The 12,587-nt window shown below is 38.2% G+C and overlaps 1 protein-coding gene and 1 long non-coding RNA gene across 2 annotated transcripts in view; both read right to left on the reverse strand.

Annotated features, from left to right (window-relative positions):
- The window catches only part of eys (eyes shut homolog), a 986,043-nt gene that overhangs the window by 61,723 nt on the left and 911,733 nt on the right, over positions 1 to 12,587 (reverse strand). The window lies entirely within an intron of this gene.
- On the reverse strand, positions 4,608 to 6,938 carry LOC138736494 (uncharacterized). The gene is made up of 3 exons (XR_011340312.1): positions 6,708 to 6,938; positions 5,555 to 5,604; positions 4,608 to 4,641 (listed from the first exon to the last, which is right to left on the reverse strand). It is a non-coding gene; the product is annotated as an uncharacterized lncRNA (long non-coding RNA).

The following is a 12,587-nucleotide window of genomic DNA, read 5'->3' on the forward strand; positions in this document are numbered from 1 at the left end:
GATTCAGAATTTATTGTCACGAACAAGCCATGAAATTCGATGTTTTACGACAGCATCATAATGCAAACATATTATAAACTATCTTACAATAATAGTATAAAAATAAAAATAATAGTGCGTGAAAAGTAATGCAATATCTTTGGTTCATTGATTATTCAAGAAGTCCAGATCAAAGAAGATCCAAATCAAAGAATGATCCAAACTAAATCATTATTCAGAAAGTCCAAATCAAACTAAAACTCCGCTACTTGCATCTGACAGATACCTTTCCATCCCCTTCATATTCACATGTCTATCTAGAAGCCTCTTAAATGCTATTGTTGGATCTGCTCCACCACTACTACTTGAAGCCTGTTCCAGGCATGCACCACCCAAATACCTCCCTTTAACTTTCTCCCTCACCTTAAATGCAAGACCTCTTGTGTGTGTGTGTGTGTGTGTGTGTGTGTGTGTGTGTGTGTGTGTGTGTGTGTGTGTGTGTGTGTGTGTGTGTGTGTGTGTGTGTGTGTGCGCGCACATTTGCTCGGGGGCAAAGATTCTGACAGTCCACCCTATCAATACTTCTCATGATTTTTTTATAAACTTTTATCAGGTTTCCCCTCAGCCTCTGGAGAAAGCAACCCTCTCCCCAGAGTCGTGCCCTCTAAATCAGGCAACATTTTGGTAAATCACTTTTTACCCTTTCTAAAGCCTGTGTATATTTCCTGAGATGGGCTGACGAGAATTGCTCACATTATTCAAAAATAATATTACTGGTATGTGTTTCAATGAATACAAATGCACAGAGTATGAATATTAGCAACCATTAAATATTTGAGACCAAAATGCAGATGTTATAACTGGTTTTTTTTGTTAACCAAAGGTAATAAGGAAAATGGGGAAAATGAAATTAGTTCACAAAATCACTATAATCTTTCCTTTCAACTGGCAGAACAGGCTCAAAGGCAAATTAGCCTAGTCTTATTCTTATGTTCGCCATGAGGTGGCCAATTTATGCATGGCAGGATCCCACAAATCATATGGCAATGGTTTGCAGATGATTTGCTTTGATTTTATATTCAAGATACCATTTATCTCACTAGCTGAAGACAGATCACCTTAAGTAGTTGGTTTTATATTAAACATTGGAATCATGCCATTGATTTGAATGCAGTTTTTGATGAATGAATGCTTTGAGGAAAAATTAAGTCTCAAGAAACCAAATTCAAATATAATTTCTATAAATTATTTAACAGCAGAAAAGAGTCAGAATGGACAAACTAATTCACAATCTGAAGTGTTTCGGTATTCAAGAATCAATGCTCCCTGCTGCCCATTATACCTTAGTCATGCAGCTTGAATGGGGAATATGATTAACATTGATTTTTCTGACCTGGAATTTGCTACACTCTGTAATTAACTCAGGGCCCTTGTCAAGTCTCAACTATTCTGAATATTTAGCAATTGATAAGAATGTAATCATATTTAAATCAGTTACAAAAAAATTGTAGACAACCAGAATTCAGTCAGCATTCTATGTGAGCTTGGAATGACCTCTGTCCAAGTTGCTGGAGGGCCTGCTGCTATTACAGGAGGAGGACATTTTCTCCAGACAATTGTATCAGAACATCTACCTTGCATTAACATTTCAGTGTGAAACTTCACTAAGGTCCCTGACATGATTAAATAGTGACCTTTCTCCTTTTTTTTGAGAAGCAAACAATTTTATTAAATTTTTTAATTTAGACATAGACCATAAATCCATGCCCCCCAAATACCCCAATTAACCTACAACTCGACAGATTTTGAAAGGTGTTTATTTTTGGGTAAAGAAGGTAGCAAATGATTTCATCACAATCCTTCCAATCTTGCAGTTTCTTTTGCTCTTGGGTGGAGTTGGTAAGTTATCTCTCGTGGCCTGACCTGCATTTATGGCTCTGTCAACATCATCAAAGCAAATCATCTGCCAACCATTGCCATACGACTTGTGGGATCCTGCCATGCATAAATTGGCCACCTCATGGCGAACATAAGAATAAGACTAGGCTAATTTGCCTTTGAGCCTGTTCTGCCAGTTGAAAGGAAAGATTATAGTGATTTTGTGAACTAATTTCATTTTCCCCATTTTCCTCATTACCTTTGGTTAACAAAAAAAGAATGAGTTTCACATTTTCCATTAACAACTAAACCAACACCAATTGCTGTTTCAGAGAAGTTCTTAATTTCAATCATTCCCAATGTTTTTTTAATTTTGTTCTTGATAGGGCTGACTCTCATTTTTACTGATTACTCCTAGACTTCTGTCCGGGAAAAATAGTCCCTAATTATCAATCCTCTCTATTCCCCTTGAAAACTTCCATTAATTTATCCTGCAACCTTTTAATTTTATAGTGAAATTGTTATGCAGCAGTCCATGCCACAGAATCTTGAGCAATCCCTTTTCCTAAATTAACTGTTGGAATCGTGGTAACATTGTGGTTAATCCATGGTGCACACCCTCCAAGTACTGTATAATCCTTCCTAAACACAGTGTCCAGAACTGTACATAGGACTTTGTATTACTGTAAATCCATCTCACAATCAAGTCTCTCAGAATTCAAGAGCCAATATTCATAATTATTCATAATTTTCTTCACCTGTCTCATGGTCTGCATTTATTAATCTTTAGATCATGTTTTCAAAATTACTTTGTTCCATCCTTTTTAGTGTATGGATCCCTTTTGCTCACATTTCCCCGTTTGCTTAATCTATTGATTCCTCTGTAATTTAAAACTCCCATCTGCACTGCATTACAGATCTAATTTTCTTTACATCAACAGTAAACTTGGATAAAAAGTGGATTAAACTTGGATAAGAATCTCACCATCCAATTTGTTTATAGGCTTCGTAAATGGTGCAAAGATGATGTAGATTCTTGTGGGAGGCTAACAGTCATAAGACATAAGAAATAGGAGCAGGAGTTGGCCCGTCAAGCCTGCTCCGCCACTCAATAAAATCATGGCTGACCTGGCTGTGGACTCAGCTCCACCTAATTGCCTTTGCTCTGTAATGTTAATGTTACCATGCAAAAATATAGCTAACCATGTCTTAAATATATACTAATTTAAAAAAATTTAAATTAAAAAAAATTATACAGTACGGTATCATGCCATTTCGGCCAACGAGTCTGAGCTGCTCAATTTACGCCCCACAAACCCCTGGTGCATTTTAAAGGGTGGGAGGAACTGGAGCCCCTGGGGAGAACCCACACATACACGAGGAGAATGTACAAACTCCTTACAGACAGCGTGGGATTCAAACCCCAGTCTGGTCCCAATTGCTAGCCCTGTAAAGGCATTGCACTAACTGCTACACCAACCATGCTGCCCATAATGAGGCAGCCTCTTCTGCTTCCATGGGAAGAGATATCCATATATTTACAAGTCTCTTGGAAAAGCAGTCCCTCCTTATCTCCATCCTAAATCTATTCCTCTGAATCTATTGGTGGAAACAATTTTCTTCCTCTGTCTTATCTATTCCTTTGATTGAGAGTCAATTAGAGTATTTGACCTCTTGCTGACTCTTACCACAGCCAATGTACTGGTTTTGTCAATAATTTAGTTTCAACACTATGAAATTCAGCATGAGCTAAGTATTTTTTTTAGAAAGTTAATCATATGGCTTCTGAAAGTCCTCATGCAAAATCTCGGCACTGTTAGTGACGCAGTTAGCACAGTGCCAGTGATCCAGATTCAAATCCAGTGCGGTCTATATGGTGTTTGTAGGCTTTCCCTATGTCTACGTGGGTTTCCTCTGGGTGCTCTAGTTTCCTCCCACATTCCAAAAACGTACGTGATTAATTGGTTAATTGGTCACATGGGTGTGTTTGGGATGTTGTGGGCTTGTGGGCCAGAAGGGCCTTTAACGGTGCTGTTTCTCTAAATTACAAACAAAATATTCACAGGCAATCTTCAGACAATACTTCAAAATACTGATTCAGGTTTGTTTTAAACATCCATACTGGCTTCTCCAATCAACTAAAAATTTTCTATTTATCCATTCACTACATTCTTAATTCAAGATTTTCATAATTTTCTGACAACTGGTGTCAGTCTATAAATTCTTAATTTTCCTCACTCACTTTGACGTACATGCCTCTTCATCAACATATGTTGGAAACCAGGGTGCCACGTTGATGTAATTCCCATTTAGGTTTCCTCAGCTCCTGACCATACGAGCATTCATTGCAATGTGACGAATGAAAGCTGCAATTGAGCAATTCATCATCCACATACATGCAATGGACACGACACCAGTGTGTAATCTTTGTGTATTCCCTTTATGCACATCTTCCAAGTCCCTGTTGCCTGATTTCCTTAATTGCATGAAATACCTAGCCTGTGGCTGCAGCCAAGCTATTGGATTTTTCTCCCAAAGCATGGTGGTATCTGGCTATTAAGGGTGATATTGTGCGGTTCTGTGCTGAGCTAGACCATTTTTGGATTGCAGTGCTTCACCATGAATCTGGCATCATTGTTGATAAGCAACTGCAAAGGTACCTTCACAGTGCCTGTAGTGGAGCCCTGAACAGTGTCATTGTGAGAGAGAAAAACATGGACCAAAAGGCTGCACTCCAGAGGTAAGATGTCTCCTCTTGACATCAAGACAGTGCTCGACTTCTATCTGCAGCGGTTAGGGATGGTGGGAGGAGGGGTGGGGGTGAAAATTGAAAATTATTTAGTGTCTATTATGTAATGATATTGCAATTTAATTTGAAATGCATGAAATATACTAATAAATAAAACTAAAAAATACACAGTGCTTGACTGAGTGTGGTTTCAAGAAGACCTGGTTTAAACTGTTCTTTCCTTTTGCCAACAATTGGGCATTTTTGCCATTCTTCAGTTGACTGAAACCTCCTTTCATGCATACAATATATCTGTCTCTCAATTACTATAGTTACTTATTGACTTACTTGTAAAATAGATGTAGTTTATCAATAATCTTGTTACTTTATTATTTTACAGTGTGACCTTTAGCTTAAACAAGTGAATTCCAGCTTCATCAATACTCTGTAGGCAGTTCTGAATTAGAAGTTCATAAATTTCTTCCTATTTACCACTCTGTGTGTGGTCTCTCGGAATCTTAGGCATTGTAGAAAGTTCACATGCTTCTGCTGTCTCTTTGAACGATCTATCCAATTAATCGCACAACCCCTGCTTCCTCCCATAATCTTTCAAATTTCCCATTTCAACCACTTATTCAATTCCCTTCCACAAGTTACCCTTGAATCTTTTTCTCCGACCCATTCCTGAAACAAAGAAGCAGGTCATTAGAGGAGAAAAAACTCCCTCTTGTATTCCAGTGCCATAAATCTAGGCCCTGTGGTGTGTAGCCCTCTAGGCAATGGAAACAGTTTCACTATCAAAATCCTTTTTGAAAACTTTACCACAAGTCCTTTAGATCACTACTTATCACATTTAGCAAGTTGATTTTTTTTTCTCTCTGGTGGTTTACATTCCCACATTTTACAACAGTAGGAAGCCTCAAAGAAGTGAGGGAAATCAATGAAAAGCCCATTACTGCTGTGCATTACCGAGTGCTGCCCTGTCCACTTCCATATTTTTTCTCTGTTCATTTAACTGACTGAAAAAAAGAACACATGTTAATAATATGTTTTCATAACTTCAGGACATTGCAAAGACATGTCAAAGTCCACCAAGTACTTTTGAAGTGTGGTCATGCTGAAGTGGTCAAACCATGCGCACAAGGTTCAATGGTTCCTTTTATTGTCAACCAATAATACAAAACATGTAATATGCATGATATACTTCAACTTTTGCCTGTCATAAAGGCAAACAAAGAATCACCATATTATTGCCCAATGCCCCCAAAAATAAGAAAGTCCCTTCAGGAACTCTGCATGTCTGTAGTCACCTCTAATGCTCCCGTAGCCTCTGCAGCCTTCACAAACTTCTATTTAATCCATTATGAACCCGAGTTCCTCATCAAAACCTCTGATACAATCAGGAAGCCCTTCGAGAACCTTTCTTGCCCTCTCAAATTCTGGTTCCCATGAGCTAGCTTCCAGAAGCCAGTGGCCTGGTGTGAGTCCGACTACGCCGGCAACCACCCACAGCCCGAATGGGTCGTTCATCCACTGAGCCCCTTCCTAGTCCACTGCCGTGATCACTTTCCTGTAGGGTCACCTCTTTCTCAACAGGGGTGGGAGGGGGTTGGGGTATTTCCCTGTTTCTGAGCTGGTCTGGTGTTCCCCTGGGGTCTGCAGCTCCTCATGGTATGCTGCCCACCACAGACCTCCGTGATTGCAGTATGTTAAAAAAAAACACTGTTGCTCCTTTAACAGGCTTTTTAAAGCCTGAAAAGAACAGTCAGAATCAGGGTCAGGCAGTAGGATCCTGTGTCTCTGCTCCTCACTTTCCCAGGTCTGCACCTCTGCAATTTTTGTCGTATGGCAGTGCCACCATTTATTTTTTCAAAACCAGTGAACTGATGATCAGAGAGTTATATTTTTTGAAGAGTTGGTAGAGTGAAAAGTGATGGCCAGAGACACACTGGGGAGGAGGCAGGGGTGGTAGTGGGGGAGATCTCTATCACCTTTCCTCAAAAGGGTAGAGAATGATCATTTCAAATTAAATACGAAAATAAAGCAACAAGGAACAAATTCTCAAACTTGAAATCTTGAGTTAAGAGTGAATATTCTGCCACACTTTTCAAGAACAACTCACTTTGCTCATTTTGTCTGCAAAATGATGACCTTGGTTGCAATTAGTTCTCGAGGATGCATCCAAAGTCATTATCAACAATGTCATATCATTATCCAACCTTAAAAAGTAATAGAAAAACTGATGGATTTCATGTGTTCAGCAGATACAATAACTTTTTTGTCTTCAAGCAGCTCATGAAGATTTAAACCAATAGCTTGAACGACATGGTTACACATTTCCCAGAAACCTCTTAGCTCATTAATCTTCGAGTTCCACACCCTCAGTTAAATTTTAATCAGGCCTTTCTGCAATGCATTTAGGTCTGATCATGAAATCAATGCTTCCAGTTAAAACTATGCGATCAGCATTGTGTCACATAGTAATTAAAACAAGCATTCTGTCCAAAAAATGCAATCAACACATTAGACTTTAAATGGCTGACATTCAGATTTAATCTCATTTGTTATTATATTAATTTCTAGGCATTGCATGATTAAGTATTCTTCAACATAGTCAATACACTATTGAATGTGATATGCAACACCTCATTGCAGAGGATATCTTATATTGGTGGATGATCAGATTTTGTTTTACAGGGGCCACAGGGGTTTGTTGCTTTCAGTCTCTATGCTTAATTGGCAGTCAATGCCTGGAGTTATAGATGTGACTTAGCTGGGTGATAAATGTGTGTACGTGGTTTTCATTAAAAAAAACTGAGAGACATGTAGTTCCACTGTATCAGAGTTAAAAATGCATTTTAATAATTTTTATCCCCAATTCTGAATTTGTGAATTTTATCTCAATGAGTTAATTGTACTTGTTATTTTAATGTTTCCAGTGGGAATGAATGCACACCTCTTGTGCACCTCCTATGTCCCTCCCTGTTTCTCACATTTCTGATTACACTGCTCAAGGTAAGTGTGAGGAAAAGTTACTACTGGACTATTTTATTGTTTTCTTTGGAAAATGAATTGTGTTATCAGTCTTAATGAATGTTGTTTATTGCTAATATTATTACGTTTTACATTTGGTTTTGTATTGTTTTGACCATTAGTGCAAGTTTTATGGATGTTTTTTTTATCCAACTTGCCAATCATTTAAACAACTTAGTGTTGCTGAGCTTTCATAGTGTAAACTCTGTTATTTTGCATGCTTAGGAGCAAAGATGCAGAAAGGATGAAAAACCAGAAGACAATTGATGTGTTATATTGTCTTCAACTAGTACAAATTTTCCTTGTTATATGTATATTCCTGGCTAACCTCACCTGAACAATCCGATGTAGTTTTTAACTCACCCACTGTTTTCACTTTTGTATATAGTTTTTCATAGTTTGAGAAGACTTCAAATTGTGAAATGTTTTCCTGTGAAATTTTAACAGCTTTTAGCTAATATTGTGAACACTGAGTTGAGTACATATTGAAATGTTTAAATAAAGTATCTGAGTGTAGTGTGAGGAAAAGAATGAAATGAGACAATGCTAAAGGAGCAAAGGTGCAGAAAAGATGAAAAACCAGAAGATAATTGATGTGTTATGTTGTCTTTTACAGAGAGTGAATAAATGCTGAAAAACATGAGTTGTCTCTTTTTCTACGCCCTATGCAAACCTGTTATACTACAGGACCTTTAGAGCCTCAGAACAAGTTCAATGTGTGACACAGCCAATAAAGTTGTTTTTGAGGGTGACCACTGTTACACTGTATGAAACATGGCAGCCAATATGTAGGCACAAGATCCCACAGAAAAATCAATGAGATAATCATGGGTTTAATGATGTTTATTATCAGGAAAAATGGCATCAAGTGCGGGGGTGGGGGGTGGTGGATGGGTGAGGGAAACACTATTCCAAATATTGCTGTGGGAGAAGGGAAAGTCTCAGCACCACAGCAGATCACTCCCTCTGTCCTCGGAAGTATCAGCCTAACCTTTGTCCTCAAATACCTTGAGACAAGTACAAGCAGGTCAACTTTCATTTATCACCACACAAGGATAGAAAGGCCAATATGAGGGAGAAATCAATTGTCTGAGGTTAGGGTTGAGAGGGGTGCTTCATTTCAGATTGACTGATTCTGATATTTTCATGCCAAATCACTGTTGCCTAGGCTCATTGACCAGAAATCTCATACAAGTGAGTGAAGCATGGTCAATTTCTGTTCAGTCTTGTGTACAAGATTGTCAAAGACCTGCTGAAAATCCAAATAAACAACATCGACTGACTCAGTACTTCCTCATTTATCAATGAGATTTGTCATTAAATTTATTTCTCAAACCTAATAGTTCATGAATTGTGGTTTTAATGGATTGCTTTATTCTCTCTTGGGTTCAATCTACCACTAGAAAGTAGGAGTCACTGTACAAATTTGGGTGGAGTGTCACTTATAAAGTGAGATTTTGTTCCCAAGAAAATGTTAGTGAACCAAATGCTTTTCTTTGATAATCCATCTGAACTGTTGTCAATATTACTGATAATAATAATTCATAAGTGTTCAATAAGCTGATTTTGAATTCCCTAGCCATCATGCGGTGTGGTGAATTCACAGTCAGATCTTGTTGATGAGACCCTATTTCTTGCAGTCACCCCCCCCCCCCATCCTCATAATTACTTGTCCTGTTTCTTAAGGGCCGTCATGTTGCCCTGAAGTATCCAGAGAGTATGGTGGCACAGATGCCCCAAGTGTTGACTGCTGGACGTGCCCTGCCTCGCTTTCAAAACCATGAGAGCTGTCCATAGTCCTGAATGTCACTGTTGAAAGGCATTTAAGAATGGTTAAAAATGAAGAAAATGCCCCCCAAAAATTCAAACCTTTAATTTATAGGAAAATAAAAAATAAAAAAAGGCCAATAACCAAACAAAAGTGAGATAATTATGAAAGAAGGAACTTATCTACTACTTTGCCTTGCCATTTGAAACCCTATAGTCTTCATGGAAAGCTGTGTGGTCAAGGGATCAGCACCGGGTGAGAGCTGGTGTATGATCTGGCAGCAGATGCCTCACTGTAAATGCCAAGGAATCTTAATAGGAAATTAAGCTAACCTGGGAAACTCCACAGCTTTCACGGTTACCATATAAGTTCAGGAGATTCTTCCAATCAAAATGTGAACCTAGGTTAATGTTTGCCAAGCATTGTGGCTTCCTTTTGGAACATTTTCTTTCTCCCTTCAGTGGTAGAACCTCATTGACAAATACAACAATCTTCACAAGAGTTTTGAGTCCCCCACTGACCTCCCTCCCATCCCCTTATTGTTTGGTTGTATATCCCATAAAAGCAGTCTTTTGAATGTCATAATCTTGACTGCATCTTCAATTTCCACTGGCAGCTTGTTTCTGATATGGACCATCCTCTGAGTGAAAAAGTTTCCCCTAATGTAGCTCTTCAATTTTTTTCCCTCTCATGTTAAATTATCTGTCTAAAATCAACTATCCTAGAAAAAAAAGTATGAGGATTCACTTTATCCATACCTCTCATGATTTTATATTCTTCAGTTAAATCACCCCTCAGCCTCTTACCCTCCAGGTTATGAAGACCCAGCCCATTTAACCTCTCCTTGTAACTCAAGCTCTCAAGCCTGGCAAATCTTTTCTGGACCATTTCCAACCATCCATTTCTACATCTCACTTCTACATCAAGAGGTGGTGGGTTTAAGTTCTAATCTATAGATTTTGTGATAGTTACCCATCTGGACACCCCAGTGTAGTACTGAGGAAGTGCTTCCCCGTGGGTGTGTGCTGTTATTTGGATGAAACATTAAATAAAGGGCCCAGTCCCATCTTTGGTTGATGTAAAGTATCTCACAGCACTCTTTGACAGAGAGAAGTTGGACTCTGGCTAATTTTAACCCAAAATCATTACACTCAACCATATGGTCCTGGACTCACTGTCAGTCATGTGACCTTCGTTTGCTTTAATTAGCTTCTCACTTCAGCGTGATCTACATTTCATTGTATCTGATGTCATCAAAGGTTCTGTTTTATTCTCTGTGTAATTCCACATTCTTTTATGTCCATTTCTTCCATAACAGTCTATCCGATGCTTCTCAACTTATCTGCAGATTGATCTCCACAGCCAGATTCAGCTAGCTAAACACAATCTGCTGGAGGAACGCAGGGCATTGAGGTGCATCAATTGGAGAAAAAGAATGGTGACGAAAGGTTCTGTCCTGAAATGTAGACCATTCTCTTTCTCCTACTGATGCCACTTGTTCCACTGAGTTTCTCCAGCAGTTTGTATTCAGATTCTGCTCCTGTGTGCTCCCCAGACTTCAGCCTATGTCCACCACTGCTGAAAATAGCTGAAACCCCACCATCACCTTCAAAGATAGCTGTTTGCTGACTTTGATACATTACACCCAATCACCTGTGGTGGTTTGGTTAAATTCCTGCAATTCTTGACTGAGCAGTTCACCTAACTGAGCAAAATTCAGGAGTGAGAATAAATGCCGCATTCCACAAACTTGTTTCCCTAAAAATAAATGACAGTTTCCCCTTTGCAAAGCACATTTTTCAGAGACAACAAATTAGGTTGAATTATCATTGTCATTTTTAAACAATCTGTTATGCAGCCATCTTGTTAGAATCTTCTTGAATGACAATTGAGAGAAGATAACTGTTTTAAAATAGCACACTGACAGCAAGAGACCACCAGGCATCAGCACATGACAGGTGTATTATTTTGAGTGTAAATTCAAAATTCTAAGTTATTTGTCAGTGAAGTTGTCAGTGGAGGTTATGTGTGAAGATTAATGCAGAAATTAATTGTCTTCCTAAGAGCTCGAGTTAATGGGAACCCATCTTTACTGAGCTCCTTATTAATATGAATTGAAAATTGAACTAAGATGAGGTTCTGTTTTGTCTTCACAATGGTTACTATGGAGACGGTACACTGAAAAGAACAAGGTTCAAAATTATGGATTCGGAAATATTGTTAGACAAAGAGTACAAAAAAAAAAGAAGCAATAAAATGGTATTTGCTGTGACTGAGATAAGGGATTTGAACATTTTCTGCAAGATTAAAATCTATAAATTTTAACCAGGCTGTTATCTTTGCTGGACTGCCTTTAACAACCACCGCAACTCACTTTAGGGTCAGATTGAGCACTGTGGTTGTGAAGAGTCTGGTTCAGCCTTATATTGTTGCCAGGGAGAGAGATGAGGCTGGTGGCTAAGGAACAGCTCTCATGTCACAAATAATGTCAGGCATTTATTATATTCTTTGTTACTTTTTTAATTTCATAATTCTTCATTTTATCAGGCAATATTTATTCAAAGAATATAGAGAAGCAAGGTTTAAAAAAAGGTCATTTACTTTTAAAGGACCAACAATAACTTAACTGAGATAATTTTTAATTTTATTTCTTTGTATTTTGTAATTATGTGAAAATATTAAAAATATAAATAATATAAAAATTAATGGGATGTTAGCCATTTGCTGTCAATAAAGAGTTGACAATGAAGAACTCTGGCATATGATAACACTGGACAATGAAGATTTTTCTTCGTGAACACTTTTGGGTGTATTTTATGGATTTTTGAGCTGCTGATCATGAGAATCGCCTTTAAATTTCCCTATAACATACGATTTTTTAGGTAGAACCTATTTTTGTGATTTTGTGTCATGTGCTTCAAGCATACAAAACCATGAAGTACAACATGTTATTGAAAATTCTTTTTTTTGAATTCGCTCTTGGACTTCTCTGCTGATTTTGTGAAGTCAGTGATGAACATGGTGAAAGATTTCACCAGGACATTGCAACCATGGAAAAGCAGTATCAAGGCATTTGGAATCCATCATTGCTGGCAGACTATGGTTGGACACTGATCAGAATCAGAATTTATTGTCAAGAAGAAGCCACCGAGTTTGTTGTTTTGCGACAACATCACAGTGCAAACCTTCATATAAAGCACC

The sequence above is a fragment of the Narcine bancroftii genome, chromosome 6 (assembly GCF_036971445.1).
Source record: "Narcine bancroftii isolate sNarBan1 chromosome 6, sNarBan1.hap1, whole genome shotgun sequence".
In the NCBI taxonomy this organism is placed as follows: domain Eukaryota; kingdom Metazoa; phylum Chordata; class Chondrichthyes; order Torpediniformes; family Narcinidae; genus Narcine; species Narcine bancroftii.